The 15122-nt window shown below is 48.5% G+C and overlaps 1 protein-coding gene across 8 annotated transcripts in view; it reads right to left on the reverse strand.

The window, feature by feature from the left end:
* adcyap1r1a (adenylate cyclase activating polypeptide 1a (pituitary) receptor type I) overlaps positions 1-15122 on the reverse strand; it is a 261127-nt gene that overhangs the window by 221718 nt on the left and 24287 nt on the right. For 5 of the 8 annotated variants that reach the window (XM_038798552.1, XM_038798551.1, XM_038798558.1 and 2 more), the window contains exon 2: positions 5956-6023. The exons of the other annotated variants lie outside the window; for them this stretch is intronic. The gene's annotated coding sequence lies outside the window, so the exon portion shown is untranslated. The remainder of the gene's footprint in view (positions 1-5955; positions 6024-15122) is intronic. 8 annotated transcript variants of the gene reach the window in all.

Here is a 15122-nt window from a genome sequence, read left to right on the forward strand (position 1 = left end):
CACTGGGTCATCACCATCCCACTGGGTCATCGCTATCCCACTGGGTCATCGCCATCCCACTGGGTCATCGCTATCCCACTGGGTCATCACTATCCCACTGGGTCATCACCATCCCACTGGGCCATCGCTATCCCACTGGGTCATCACTATCCCACTGGGTCATCACTATGCCACTGGGTCATCACCATCCCACTGGGTCATCACCATCCCACTGGGTCATCACCATCCCACTGGGTCATCACCATCCCACTGGGTCATCGCTATCCCACTGGGTCATCGCCATCCCACTGGGTCATCACCATCCCACTGGGTCATCGCTATCCCACTGGGTCATCGCCATCCCACTGGGTCATCGCTATCCACTGGGTCATCACCATCCCACTGGGTCATCGCTATCCCACTGGGTCATCGCTATCCCACTGGGTCATCTCTATGCCACTGGGTCATCACTATGCCACTGGGTCATCGCTATCCCACTGGGTCATCACCATCCCACTGGGTCATCACTATGCCACTGGGTCATCGCTATCCCACTGGGTCATCACCATTCCACTGGGCCATCACCATCCCACTGGGTCATCGCTATCCCACTGGGTCATCGCTATCCCACTGGGTCATCGCTATCCCACTGGGTCATCACTATGCCACTGGGTCATCACTATGCCACTGGGTCATTGCTATCCCACTGGGTCATCACCATCCCACTGGGTCATCACTATGCCACTGGGTCATCGCTATCCCACTGGGTCATCACCATTCCACTGGGCCATCACCATCCCACTGGGTCATCGCTATCCCACTGGGTCATCACTATCCCACTGGGTCATCGCTATCCCACTGGGTCATCGCTATCCCACTGGGTCATCACTATCCCACTGGGTCATCACCATCCCACTGGGTCATCACCATCCCACTGGGTCATCACTATCCCACTGGGTCATCACCATCCCACTGGGTCATCGCTATCCCACTGGGTCATCACTATCTCACTGGGTCATCACTATCCCACTGGGTCATCACCATCCCACTGGGTCATCGCTATCCCACTGGGTCATCGCCATCCCACTGGGTCATCGCTATCCCACTGGGTCATCACCATCCCACTGGGTCATCACTATGCCACTGGGTCATCACTATGCCACTGGGTCATCGCTATCCCACTGGGTCATCACCATTCCACTGGGCCATCACCATCCCACTGGGTCATCACTATCCCACTGGGTCATCACTATCCCACTGGGTCATCACTATCCCACTGGGTCATCACTATCCCACTGGGTCATCACTATGCCACTGGGTCATCACCATCCCACTGGGTCATCACCATTCCACTGGGCCATCACCATCCCACTGGGCCATCACTATCCCACTGGGTCATCACTATCCCACTGGGTCATCACTATCCCACTGGGTCATCACTATGCCACTGGGTCATCACTATGCCACTGGGTCATCACTATCCCACTGGGTCATCACCATCCCACTGGGTCATCACTATGCCACTGGGTCATCACTATCCCACTGGGCCATCACTATGCCAGTGGGTCATCACCATCCCACTGGGCCATCACTATCCCACTGGGTCATCACTATGCCACTGGGTCATCACTATCCCACTGGGTCATCACCATTCCACTGGGCCATCACCATCCCACTGGGCCATCACTATCCCACTGGGTCATCGCTATCTCACTGGGTCATCACAGTCACATTTTTGTCTGATTCTGTTGCTGTAAATTGTATGCTGTGCAACTGATACTCTATCAGTGCAAAGGAGATGGTGGCATACTGGTATTATCGCTGGAATAGCAATCCAGAAACCCAAGATAATAATCTGGGAACTTGGGTTTGAATCCCACCATGGATGAAATTAAACTCAATAAAATATCTAATGATGACCATGAAACCAATGTCGATTGTCTTTAAAACCCACCTGGTTCACTTTCGGGAAGGAAATCTTCCAGCCTTACCAGGTCTGGCCTACATGTGACTGCAGACCCACAGCGATGTGGTTGGCACTTAACTGCCCCCTCAAGGGTCATTAGGGATGGGCAATAAATGCTGGCACATGAATGAATTTGAAACAAGTTATTGCGATTGTTACAACTGCAGGCTGCTCTTGATTAATGGTTTTCTCACCTTGGGAAACAAATCGCTTTGAAGAGCTGTTGTGTTGAAACCAATAATCCTTCCGAGCACACACGCACCATTTTAGGAGAAGCCAAGTCAAAACATTTGCTTGCATGGGCAATATTACAGAAAGGGTAATTTCACAGCCCCACACTCCCCCCCGGCACATTGACACAACAATGCACTGATATCAGGGCATGCCGAGTTTCCAGGTTGGGACTCTCCCTTCCAATTGGTCGGTCCTGATTGTAAATCACAGGAATTTCTTCATTGCTGGTTTTCTAAGGGAGCCATGCAGCTAGTGAGACTAGCCCCACTTCAGTACTGTTGAATGGGCCCAACCATCTTCAGCTACCTCATCAATGACCTTCCTTCCATCATCAGGTCAGAAGTGGGGATGTTTGCGGATGACGGCACAATGTTCAGCACCATTCACAACGCCTCAGATAATGAAGCAGTTCATGTCCATGTGCAGCAAAACCCGGACAATATCCAGGTTTGGGCTGACAAGTGGCCAGTTACATTCGCTCCACACAAGTGCCAGGCAATGACCATCTCCTACAAGAGAGGATCTAACTACCGCCCCTTGACATTCAATGGCATTCCCATCGCGGAATCCCCCACAATCAGCATCAATGGATTATCATTGATCAGAAACTGAACTGGACTAGCCATATTGATACTGTGGCTACCAGGACAGGTCAAAGGCTAGGAAGCCCACAGTGAGTAACTCATATCCTGATTCCCCAGAGCCTGTCCTCCAAGGCACAAGTCAGGAATGTAATGGAATACTCTCCACGTATCTGGAAGAGTGCAGCTCCAACAACGCTCAAGAAGCTCAATACCAGCCAGGACAGAGCAGCCTACTTTATTGACACTCAATTCCAGAACAATCCCTCCCTCCATCACTGGTGCACACTGGCAGCTGTGTGTACCATCTCCAAGAGGCACTGCAGGAACTCAGCAAGACTCCTGACCCATGGCAATGCCACCATTTCCCATCCAAGCCACACACCTTCCTGACTTGAATCTTATCGCCATTCTTTCAATGTCGCTGGGTGAAAATCCGGGAGCTCCCTCCCTAACAGCACTGTGGGTGTACCTACATCTCAAGGACTGTAGTGGTTCGAGACGGCGGCTCACCAGCACCTTCTCATGGGCAATTAGTGATCGGCAACAAATGCTGACCTAGCCAGCGATGTCCACAGCGATCCCTTGAATAAATGTTGTGAAGTCTCAGGCAAGCGGCCACTCGGGAGTGATGACTGTAGAAAGTGGAGCGTTATTCTCCTGATACTTTACACCTCCGACATCCCGAAGGGTCTCCCGCACCTGGCCCACAGCCGGGATGGGGTATTTATGTCCCAGAGTCCTAGGAAAGGGCAGGAGGCAGCCGGCCCCCATATCTGTGTGAATCGGACTCAGGGGAGGCCAGAGGGACTCTTGAGGCTGCTGATCCCTGGGTCTCCTGTTGGGTTACAACAAATGTCAAAAAAAATAACGGCAATGCCCTTGATAAATTGTCCAGGGACGGTGACAGTGAAGCTGAAGAATGGATTGACCTTAAATTATTAATTCAATTGGATGAACTTGTGAAGTTAAAAAGACAGGAACATATAAGGCAACAGATGGCTAACCTTTAAATACAAAGCATTAAATCAATACTATTAAATGGTTATAGTTCCACTTAAACTGGAGGAATAATATTTGGCCTTTATGTGGTTGGTGCAGGGAAATCCCAGCTGAACCATACATCAATGATGCTCACGTTGTCCAGAATGGTGTTTGGAGCATCGGAGCTGCGAGATCAATAGCGACCAGTCTTCCTGGTTTTCCTTCTACTGTTTTGATAGTCAGACAATCGGGGTTGTGGAGTAACCGTCGCAATCAATCTCCATCAATTAGACTACAACAAACACAGATATACCGGGGGAAATTTGCAAAGTTATCGGTTCCTCCCAAGCATTTTCCACTCACCACATCTTCAAATAATTTATGTGGTGGGCTGTTCGAATACAGCTTGGCCAAAATGTTCCGGCTGTTCCCGTTGACGAGATCTTCTAGTCCTGCCGATGGCGGCTCTCAGCCGGCGGTGGGTGTAAATGCCGGGTAAAATTGTCGACAGTGGCGAGACTGGATGATCCGCAAATCGTGCCATGGGCGGTGCGGAAAATCTCACCGTGTGCGCGGGATTTTCCACACAAGCCGTTGCGTGTTTTCGGAGACAGCCAACCATTGGCCGTCGGCAAGATCTTCCGGTCCGACCGTTGTCAATAGGGTTTCCCGTTGTTCGGACCCTCCGCCGTCGAGGAACCCACGGCGGGTGGTCACTGTCGACAGGACTGGAGGATCACGCCAGCGGGAACAGCTGGAAAAGTTCAGCCCTTGTCTCGGAGTCAGATTCAAGACCCGCTCCCATGACCTGGAATTTACTGCCTCGCCAGCTGTCAGGAAATCAAGGTCCCACTGAAAGTCATGCCCCTGCCACTGTGAGGCTGGGAAATCCCGGCCCACGACTGCAGTACAGAATTGAAGCCTAACCTTGCAGTGCTGTACGGAGGGAGCGCGGCACTGTTGGAGGTGCCATCTTTCAGATGAGGCATTCGAACGGGTCCCGATCTGCCTGCTCGGGTGGGTGCAAAAGACCCCCTGACACTATGTCAAAGAAGATCAGGGGAGTTGCTCCCACTCTGCTGGCCAATATCTGCCCATCAATCAGCATCACCAAAACAGGTTCTCTGCTCATAAAGCATAAATCGTTTTATTGTCACAAGTAGGCTGACAGAAACACTGCAATGAAGTTCCTGTGAAAAGCCCCTAGTCGCCACACTCCGGCTCCTGTTCGGGGAGGCTGGTACGGGAATTGAACCCGCGCTGCTGGCCTTGTTCTGCATCACAAACCAGCTGTCTAGCCCACTGAGCTAAACCAGCCCCATTATCTCATTACCGCTTGTGGGAGCTTCCTTGGAGCACATTGACCGTTCCCTTTCCTAAAACAATAACTAGGTGTCCTCTCTTTAGCTCTGAAGAGGAGCCGTATGGACTCGAAGCGTTATCTCTGTTTCTCTCCCCACCGATGCTGCCAGGACCTGCCGAATTTTGCCAGCATTTTGTTTTTATTCCAGATTTCGCGCCTCCGCAGTATTTTGCTTTTATTTACACTTCAAAAGTACTTCCTTCGCAACGTCCTGTGGGCCTGAAAAGCGCTATATAAATACAAGTCTTTCTTTAATTATACGGATCCACACTACAGCCCAGAGCAACTCGCCAAAAACAAGCTCTCCGATTTGTTTCTGTGCCAAATTCTAATCAAGCCAGCAGCTAAAAATATGATTTCTATTGCAAAAGAAAACTTACATCATCCACAACAAAGTCTCCAAAGTTACATAGAACATACAGGGCAGAAGGAGGCCATTCGGCCCATCGGGTCTGCACCGACCCACTTAAGTCCTCGCTTCCACCCTATCCCCGTAACCCAATAACCCCATCTAACCTTTTTGGACACTAAGGGGCAATTTAGCATGGTCAATCCACCTAACCTGCACGTCTTTGGACTGTAGGAGGAAACCGGAGCACCCGGAGGAAACCCACGCAGACACGGGGAGAACGTGCAGACTCCGCACAGACAGTGGCCCAGCGGGGAATCGAACCTGGGACCCTGGCGCTTAGAAGCCACAGTGCTATTCACTTGTGCTACCGTGCTGCCCAAAGTTGTTCAAAGTTACTGAAGTTGTTCAAACATTTTCATGTGAACAGCAGTGACTTGGAATAAGAAGATCTTACAGCTATGCCATGAACAATTTATTCTGAACAAACAGTTGTTACCTTATACGAGTTTCTTTATAGAACAGCAAGTTTTGGTCTGCATGCCCTGCCCATCACCTGGTGAATGCCTGGGAATAGGTGAAAGAGGTAGTTAGATAGCTTGGAGGATGGGAACAGGCAGATTCTTAGTATTGCATGGTACAATCAAAAAATGATTTTACTCAAAAGTCTACAAACTATTAGGAAAAATAAACGCAGTTTTAAGGTATTTCCTTTTGCATTGGTAAACATTAGAAATATTATATAGTTTTAAGTGGATTTAATTTAATGTTTCTGTGCCTGGAAGCGTCCTATAGTTAGATTCATGCTGGACAAAGGGGTTGGTAGTGTGGGTGTTGGTTGGTATGTGTGGGGGTTCATTACATTCCAACTGTGCTTCTATTGTGCTTAGAGAAGGCGTAAAGAATAAATAGGCCAGCAGAGATATGTGGGCCTTGCTTAGCAACTGGAACCTTGTCAAATGGAGACGTTTTTAAGTTTTAGTTCAGTTAATTTGATTGCAGTTGAAGATTGGTAGAGAAGGAGAAGGCAGTCCTGACAGCGCTGCTAGAAGCAGTTAGTTTTAGAAGGCTAAAGAGGGAATATCTATTTCAGCCTTGCTAGAAGAAAAGCTATACGATGGACTAATGGTGAAGAAAACAGATGCCGGAAAACCAAAGTCCAGTTGGTTAAGGAAACTAGAGAAATGAAGATAAGATTCCATGAAGTCTGGAGTTAATGGAACAGAGGAACTGGGACCCAGAACAGAGGAACTGGGACCCAGAAGAGATTACTGTTCAGGAAAGTCACAGAGAGTTGAAAAAGCTTTGGATCACGAGCGGCCAGATGGAAATCTGCAGGAGTGCTGAGGTTTGTGAGAAATTACTGCAGTTTGGGAGACCTATTTGAAATAATTGCGGAAATTGGTGGCTAGACCTCTGAGTTTGCATAAAATCCTTTAAGACAAAGCAAACCTGAAGGGAGTGGAGTAAAACCGGAATGTGAAACCTTGATAGAAGCAGCGGAGGGTAAGCATTATTTAAAAGATTCGAAAACGTGTCTTTTGAAAGTGGAATTTGAAATCACTTGATCAGCAAGGTGACTATAAGACAGAGGAACAACATCTCATCTTCCGGTTAGACCCGCTACAGCCTACCAATCTCAACATCAAATTCAACAACTTCAGATGATTAACTCTACCCCACCTCGATCCATTTGTTTTCGTTCCATTTCATTTTAACTGTCTTACCATTTCTTTCTTTCGTATATTTACATATAGAATTTACAGTGTAGAAGGAGGCCATTCAGCCCATCGAGTCTGCACCGGCTCTTGGAAAGAGCACCCTACCCAAGCCCACACCTCCAACATATCCCCATAACCATGTAACCCCACCCAACACTAAGGCCAATTTTGGACACTAAGGGCAATTTAGCATGGCCAATCCACCTAACCTGCACATCTTTGGACTGTGGGAGGAAACCGGAGTACCCGGAGGAAACCCACGCACACACGGGGAGAACGTGCAGACTCCACATAGACAGTGACCCAAGCTGGGATTCGAACTTGGGACCCTGGAGCTGTGAAGCATTTGTGCTATCCACAATGCTACCGTGTTGCCCACGGTTTTAGAATCATAGAATCATAGAATTTACAGTGCAGAAGGAGGCCATTCAGCCCATCGAGTCTGCACCGGCTCTTGGAAAGAGCACCCTACCCAAGGTCAACAACTCCACCCTATCCCCATAACCCCACCCAACACTAAGGGCAATTTTGGACACTAAGGGCAATTTATCATGGCCAATCCACCTAACCTGCACATCTTTGGACTGTGGGAGGAAACCGGAGCACCCGGAGGAAACCCACGCACGGGGAGGATGTGCAGACTCCGCACATACAGTGACCCAAGCCGGAATCGAACCTGGGACCCTGGAGCTGTGAAGCGATTGTGCTATCCACAATGCTACCGTGCTGCCCTTATCTTTATATATTTTTAAACCCCCCCTATCGTATCCCCCTTTCCTCACCTTTTCTCCCCTTTGCTTCTCCCTTCCCTTCCCCCCGCACATCTACATCTGTCACAGTTTACCCTCTGATGTTAGTTTCTCTGCTGTTTGGCCTTTCACACCTTTTGTTCTCTCAGGGGACTGCTACTAGCCTCCTGTTTCCTTGATTTCTGTGGCTATGACTCATCTTTCATTCTCTCACTCCACAGTGTAAATATGCCCCCATTTCTCTGCCTTATAGCCTTGACAAAGGGTCATCTGGACTCGAAACGTTAGCTCTTTTCTCTCCCCACAGTTGCTGCCAGACCTACTGAGATTTTCCAGCGTTTTCTCTTTGGTTTCAGATTCCAGCGTCCGCAGTAATTTGCTTTTATCCCAGTGGCTATAAGACTCATCGGAAGCGATATAGAGGGGAAATCCACTGACATTTACTTGGGTTCAGAGATGAGTGTGTCTTGCCACAGTCATCTTGTGTGCTTAACAGGGACTTTCTGTGTTTATGAGGGCATCGTAGTTTAAGATGTACTTTGTAATCTGTGTTAATTTTAAAATGTCTGTGTATTTGTTAAGATAAGGAGGGGGTAAAGCAGTATTATAATCCAACTTCATGTTCAATAAATGTTTTTCACTTGTTAAAACTAATTAGCCATCCTGTGACTGTTCCTCCGCTTTTTGTTAAAAAAAGTAAAAGTTACGGTCTTTTGAGCCAGCGTTCCACTCTGGGATCTTCCCATACCAGCACGGTAGCATTGTGGATAGCACAATCGCTTCACAACTCCAGGGTCCCAGGTTCGATTCCGGCTTGGGTCACTGTCTGTGCGGAGTCTGCACGTTCTCCCCGTGTGTGCGTGGGTTTCCTCCGGGTGCTCCGGTTTCCTCCCACAGTCCAAAGATGTGCAGGTTAGGTGGATTGGCCATGCTAAATTGCCATTAGTGTCCAAAATTGCTCTTAGTGTTGGGTGGGGTTACTGGGTTATGGGAATGGGGTGGAGGTGTTGACCTTGGGTCGGGTGCTCTTTCCAAGAGCTGGTGCAGACTCGATGGGCAGAATGGCCTCCTTCTGCACTGTAAAATCTGTAAAATCTATGAAAATCAACTGGGATCGTTACGGAACTTCCTCATAAAAATCGACATGTCCCATTGGGTTTCTGCCAGTGTATCTTGCCCCAACAGGGGATGTCATTACTTCAGCCGGTCTGATTGGTGTGTTTCTGTCCCAGAGATGGAGCCAGCTCTGCTGGGGGCTGAATCTAATGACGACTCCAGGAATGACACTCATACGTGACGGGTTCATTATGCAGGAGGTGGAATTTCTAAGTTACGCTGGCAGATTCAGACTGCAATAACAAGTTGGCAGCGAGGCAATGGCGCATCAGGCCTGACACCAACCCATGTCATATATTTTTATGTCTTGGAGCTGCGCCAGCGGCTGCCTCCAGGGATCTGAGACCAACGTGTGACCCTGCGCTGGCTGGCTGGCCTACCAATGAGTTGATCACAGTTGCTGACAGGCAGAACGATGCGCTTTCTAAAATTAATTTACGGGATGTGGGCGTCGCTGGTTGGGTCAGCGATTATTGCCCATCCCTAGTTGCCCTTCAGCAGGTGGTGGTGAGCTGCCTTCTTGAACCGCTGCAGTCCATGAAGTGTAGGTACACCCACTGTGCTGTTAGGGAGGGAGATCCAGGATGTTGCCCCAGCGACAGTGAAGGAACGGCCGATATATTTCCACGTCGGGATGGTGAGTGACTTGGTGGTGGGCTTCCCAGATATCTGCTGTCCTCGTCCTGCTAGATGGTAGCGGTCGTGGGTTTGGAAGGTGTTGCTATTTAAGGAATCTTGGTGAGTTGCTGCAGTGCATCTTGTAGATGGTGCACACGGCTGCCACTGTTTGTCGGTGGTGGAGGAGTTGAAGGTTTATGGAAGGAGGAACAATCAAGCGGGGCTGCTTTGTCCTGGATGGTGTTGAGCTTCTCGAGTGTTGGAGCTGCACTCATCCAGGCAAGTGGAGAGTATTCCATCGCACTCCTGATCTGTGCTTTGTAGATGTGGGCAGGCTTAGGAGAGTCAGGAAGTGAGTTAGTTATGCAGGATTCCTAGCCTCTGAGCTACTCTGGCAGCCACCGCCCATTTCTCTGGAGTGTGTAAAGTTATTACCTACACTCGTCATGCCATGAACACTCCCTGGGAACAGCCAACAGCATCTGGGAAAAGCAAAGGAAATCCCACTCTCTGAACGACCAAAAGTCATACAGGGTCTGTGCTCCATTCCCAGAGAGCTTTTGTGACTCGTATCTTGTGCAGCTCGAAGCTTCTTGAGCAGTGAAGAGCAATCTAGGCCGGTGAGTGGGCCGCAGCAGTGATCTTTCTTCACCTTAGTGAGTCGCAAGGTTGAAATTGGGGCTTGTTCACTAGCCGTGACCCCATGAATAAGATTAAATACATTTAATACACGCTGAATATTTCATAACGGGTTATACAAAATGTTTAATCATTTATACACAAATAGAACTTTCATCAACTTCAAATGAGTAAAACAAAAGGAATATTTCCGCTTGTTTGGACAGAGAGGGGGCGCACGGCTCCCACAGTCAGTGTTGTGAGCAATCAGCACAGATCTCACTCACCCTCGCTTTACCTGCGGGTCACTTCAGTCATTCTCCAGGAAAAAAAACTACGCGTCAACGAAATGCCTCATGGGCCGCGCTCCGAACCCGGATGGCCCCTGGGGTGCAGGCTGCCCACCACTGTTCCCGAACTTTGAGGCCCCAATGGGTTCGTCCAATGAAAAACCACCCCGCCATACACCTGCACTTGCTGTCGGCCCTCGAAATGTTCATATGAATGGCATGAGCAGCAGCTCCCAAGGCAAAAGCTGAAGTGACACCTGCCTTGTTACTCTCTTGGCGTAGCATAAGCGGCTTCCTTGATGTTCGCTCTGACAAAGGAAGGTTCCGACATGGAGATGACTTCAACATGTTTATTGAACTATTTACAATTCTCCTACTCGGATTCGCCACTACTGTTAATCCTTCTATAGCTACTCAGACAGACGAACCAGTCTGCTACAATCCACGTGGTGGGTGTGATGTTCAATCAACCCTGTGTCTGTACTCACTGAGTGTCTCCACTGGAAAGAGGAAGATCATGTGTGCTGTGCCCTTTATTTATGGGTTGGTGTAATGCCCCCCCTGTGGTAGTGTCACCTATGTGTGTATCATGAATGCCCATTGGTCATGTCCTATCTAACTGACCTATTGGTTGAGTGTCTGTGTGTCATGTCTCTGGTGCTCCCTCTAGTGTCTAGCTAGTCTACATGTACTTACATTAATCCCTTGTGTATCTATAGTGATGCATATCACCACAACACCCACCTCTGGACCACCAGGAATGGCATGGCGCTGATTAAGTCCTGTCTCTCGCGTATTTTTTTGTGACTGTTATCCATGAGAACTTGGCTTTGTGATTTCAATTTGATTTTGGTACGATGTTCCAGTTCGTGAGGAGTGAAATGTTGGATTTAGAGTCATAGAACGGTCATAGAATGGTTACAGCACAGAGGGAGATCATTCAGTCTTTCATGTCGGATCTCTGCAAGAGCGACCCGGGGAGATGCGCAGTTGGCGGCACCCGCAGTCACAAGGTTTGCCGGTTCAAGTCCCGCTCCGGGACCCAAGCGCAGAAATGAAGGCTGATGGTGCTGAGGGAGGGAGTGCCGCACAGCTGGAAGTGCTGCCGTTGAGATTAAACATTTAATCGAGTTCACGCCGACCAGCTCGAGTGAGTGAAGATCTCACGCCACCATTTTGAAGAATAGGGGGGTTCCACCTGGGGTTCTGGAAAATACTTACTCCCTCAATCAATATCACAAAAATAGGTCATCAGTCCTCATCACGTTGTGGGACCTTGCTGTCCCCAAATTGGTTTCTTCCATCACTAGTCCAATGATGACCATTGCCGATTGACTGGAAAACCCATCTGGTTCACTAATGTTCTTTCGGGAAAGAAATCTGCCATCCTTACCCTGGTCTGGCCTCCATGTGGCTCCAGACCCACAACAATGTGTTTGATGCTTAAGTAACCCCTGAAATGGGCCAAGCAAACCACTCAGTTCAAGGGCATTGGAGATGGGCAAATGTTGGCCTTGCGTCAGACGGCCACATCCCACAAAAGATTTATTTTTTAAACCTTTCAAAAGTAATTCCTCGGCTGTGAAGTGCTTTTGGATGTACAGCAGTCCTGAAAGGTGTTCGAATAAATGGGAGCCTTTCTTTCTTTTCTGTATTGGATTTCACTGAGGGAGTGCTGCATTGTCAGAGGTACAGGTTAAGGTAAGGTCCGCTTGCCTGACTACGATGACAGAAAACACCCCGCAGCCCTCCACCAAACAGTGTCAGGAGCTCTTGCTGTATTCCCACCAGAATTCATTCCTCAACGTAACATCTGGAGAAGTGAAATATCTGGTCATTCAATCATCAGCTGCTTGTGGGATCTGACTGTGTGCAAATTGCAACACTTACCTACAACTTGGAAGTAAAAACCAATGAAGTACTGTTGCGATTTGGAAACAAAGACAGCCGGTGTGGGCTCAGGGAGTTCTAACCGCAATCGATGTGATGATCACTTGGTGATTTTGATTGAGGCTCTAATATTGAGCAGGAGGATGGGGAGAAGTCCACTCTTCTTGATCAAAATAGCACCGGCATCTTTTGGGGCAGGTGGAGCTTTGGTATAACATCCTGTGCACAAAACAGCACCAAAGGCAGTCCCTGAATATTGCAACGAGAGCATTAATCTAGATTCTGCTTTGGAATCACTTGGAACACCGACTCAAGGCAAAAATCCTGTCAACAGAACCACTGTTTAATTGTGAGGTGTATGAGCTAAATCCCACTTGGACTGCTCATGGTTAATTCTAGTCAACTGGCTCTGGGAGTGATATCCTGGCCTTGGAGTGTGCATTGACGAAAACAACCAGAGTGTGTCGAAGGAGAAGGCAGCTGATCCAAGGGGGGAAATGACAATGTAGAACATGGTCGAGGTGAAACATTCTTGAGGTTTCCAAAATCTCAAAAAGGTGTGGATGAACAGACTACAAACTTCATAAGCAGAGTCCCGGGGGCCAGCTCAGAAAAGGAAGGTAAACAATTCAAGGTGAGAGTCATAGGATAGAATCATTAGACCGCAGAAAAGAGGCCATTCAGCCCATCGAGTCTGCACCGACACTCTGAAAGGGACCCAAGTTGGGGTCAGGCCTCCACCCTATCCCCTTAACCCAGCAACCCCACCTAGCCTAACCTTCAAGGCACTAAGGGCCAATTTATCATGGCTGATCCACCTAACCTGCACATCACTGGACTGTGGGAGGAAACCGGAGCACCCGGAGGAAACCCAGGCAGACACGGGGAGGATGTGCAGACTCCACACAGACAGTGACCTGAGGCCGGAATCGAACCTGGGACCCTGGCGCTGTGAGGCAGCAGTGCTAACCACAGTGCCGCCCTCTTGTTTCAGATTCCAGCATCTGCAGAATTTAGCTTTCACTGTGATGGAACATGTTACCTGGTCCGGCCATGTCGGCAAATTCAAACGGGAGGAGAATCGTTATCTCTCCAGGAAGGAGTGATTGAGAGGGATCGGGGATATATTATGGAGGGTTTTACCTTTCTACGTCAGCCACAGTAATCTTTCCGAGTGCCGTACATCACTACATTCCTCTTCAGGTACTGCTGCCAAGAGCGGAAGCAGGTAGTGACACTGCTACTCCCAGCCACAATGGGGATAATTGAATAAAAACCACACCCAAAGACCACAAGTACTGGAAGTGACGGAGATTAACATTACACAGTGTTTGCTACAATTCTCTCACTAACTACATTTTGATGGATAAATACACAAGTTACATGAGGTAATTGTCTCCCACTGCACTGTAGAACTACAGAACGAGACCATTTGGCCAGCTCTCTGCAACAGCAACTCAGCTAGTCCACACTCCCCCCACCTCCCTTTCAATATAATCCTATAATTTTCTTTCAAAAGATAATTACAAAGTTCCCTTCTGAAGGACTGTCACCACCACAATCGCAGGAGGTTCAATCGGGTCTATTTGCTGCTTCATAAGGTTTCCCCACATGTCACAATTGGCTCTTCTGCCAATCACCTCATTCTCGCTCCTTCTGTCAATGGGGTCGGTCTTCTCCCCGTCTATGTTGTCACATCTCCTCTCGACCTTCTCTTGTTGGAGGGGGACCAATCCCAGTTTCTCCACAAGGCTGAAGTTCCTCAATCCTCGAACCAGTCTCAAAATCTTTTCTGGAACCCCCTTCTCAAGACTTCACCTCCTTGCTAAAGTGTGGCGCCCAGAAGTGGATGCAATACCACATGAGCTTTTCTTCACGTAACTTCCTTCCTCCTTTACTCTGGGCCCCTATTGATAAAAGCCCAGGATGATTTATCAACTGCTCCCTCAACCTGTGATGCCACATTCAATGACTTGCGCACCCAGGGCCTGAACTCCCTTTCGAGAATTGTGTCCCTTTTTTATATCGCATCTCCATTTCCTTCTTAGCATAATGACTCACTTCACACTTCTCCGTATTAAATTTCATCTGTCGCTTGTTTATCCATTGCACCAATCTGTCTTCTTGGAATTCTACGCTATCCCCCTCACAATTCACAATGCTACGAGGAAGTGCAAGGTCCTAACATTGGTCCCTGGGAACTCCACTTCCCCCCTCAAGTCGAAAAGACGGCCATCAACCCCATTTTCTGTCATCCAGCCGAGGTAATGTATATCCTTTAATTCCACAAGCTCTAATTTTGTTGACAGGGCTGTTTTATCAAATGCCTTTTGGAAGTCAATGTACACCACATCAACCCTCTCCATTAGCACAATTTTCTCTTAACAAATCTTTCAATCGACCTTAATTAAACTATGCTTGCCCAAGAGACTGTGAATAATCCAGGATAAAATCATCTCCAAATGCTACCGAACTACCAAGGTTAGGCAGGCTATCCTGCTGTCCTGGACTTATCCATTTTTGAACATGGGTGCAGCATTTGCAATCCTCCAGTCCTCTGGCACCACCCCGTATCTAAAAAGGATTGGTCAGCCCGTGGAATTCGTTACCACAGAAAGCAGTACGTTTTCAAAATGTGGTTAGAATCATTGAATTTGCAGTGCA

This window comes from Scyliorhinus canicula, chromosome 5 (assembly GCF_902713615.1).
Source record: "Scyliorhinus canicula chromosome 5, sScyCan1.1, whole genome shotgun sequence".
Classification (NCBI taxonomy): Eukaryota; Metazoa; Chordata; class Chondrichthyes; order Carcharhiniformes; family Scyliorhinidae; genus Scyliorhinus; species Scyliorhinus canicula.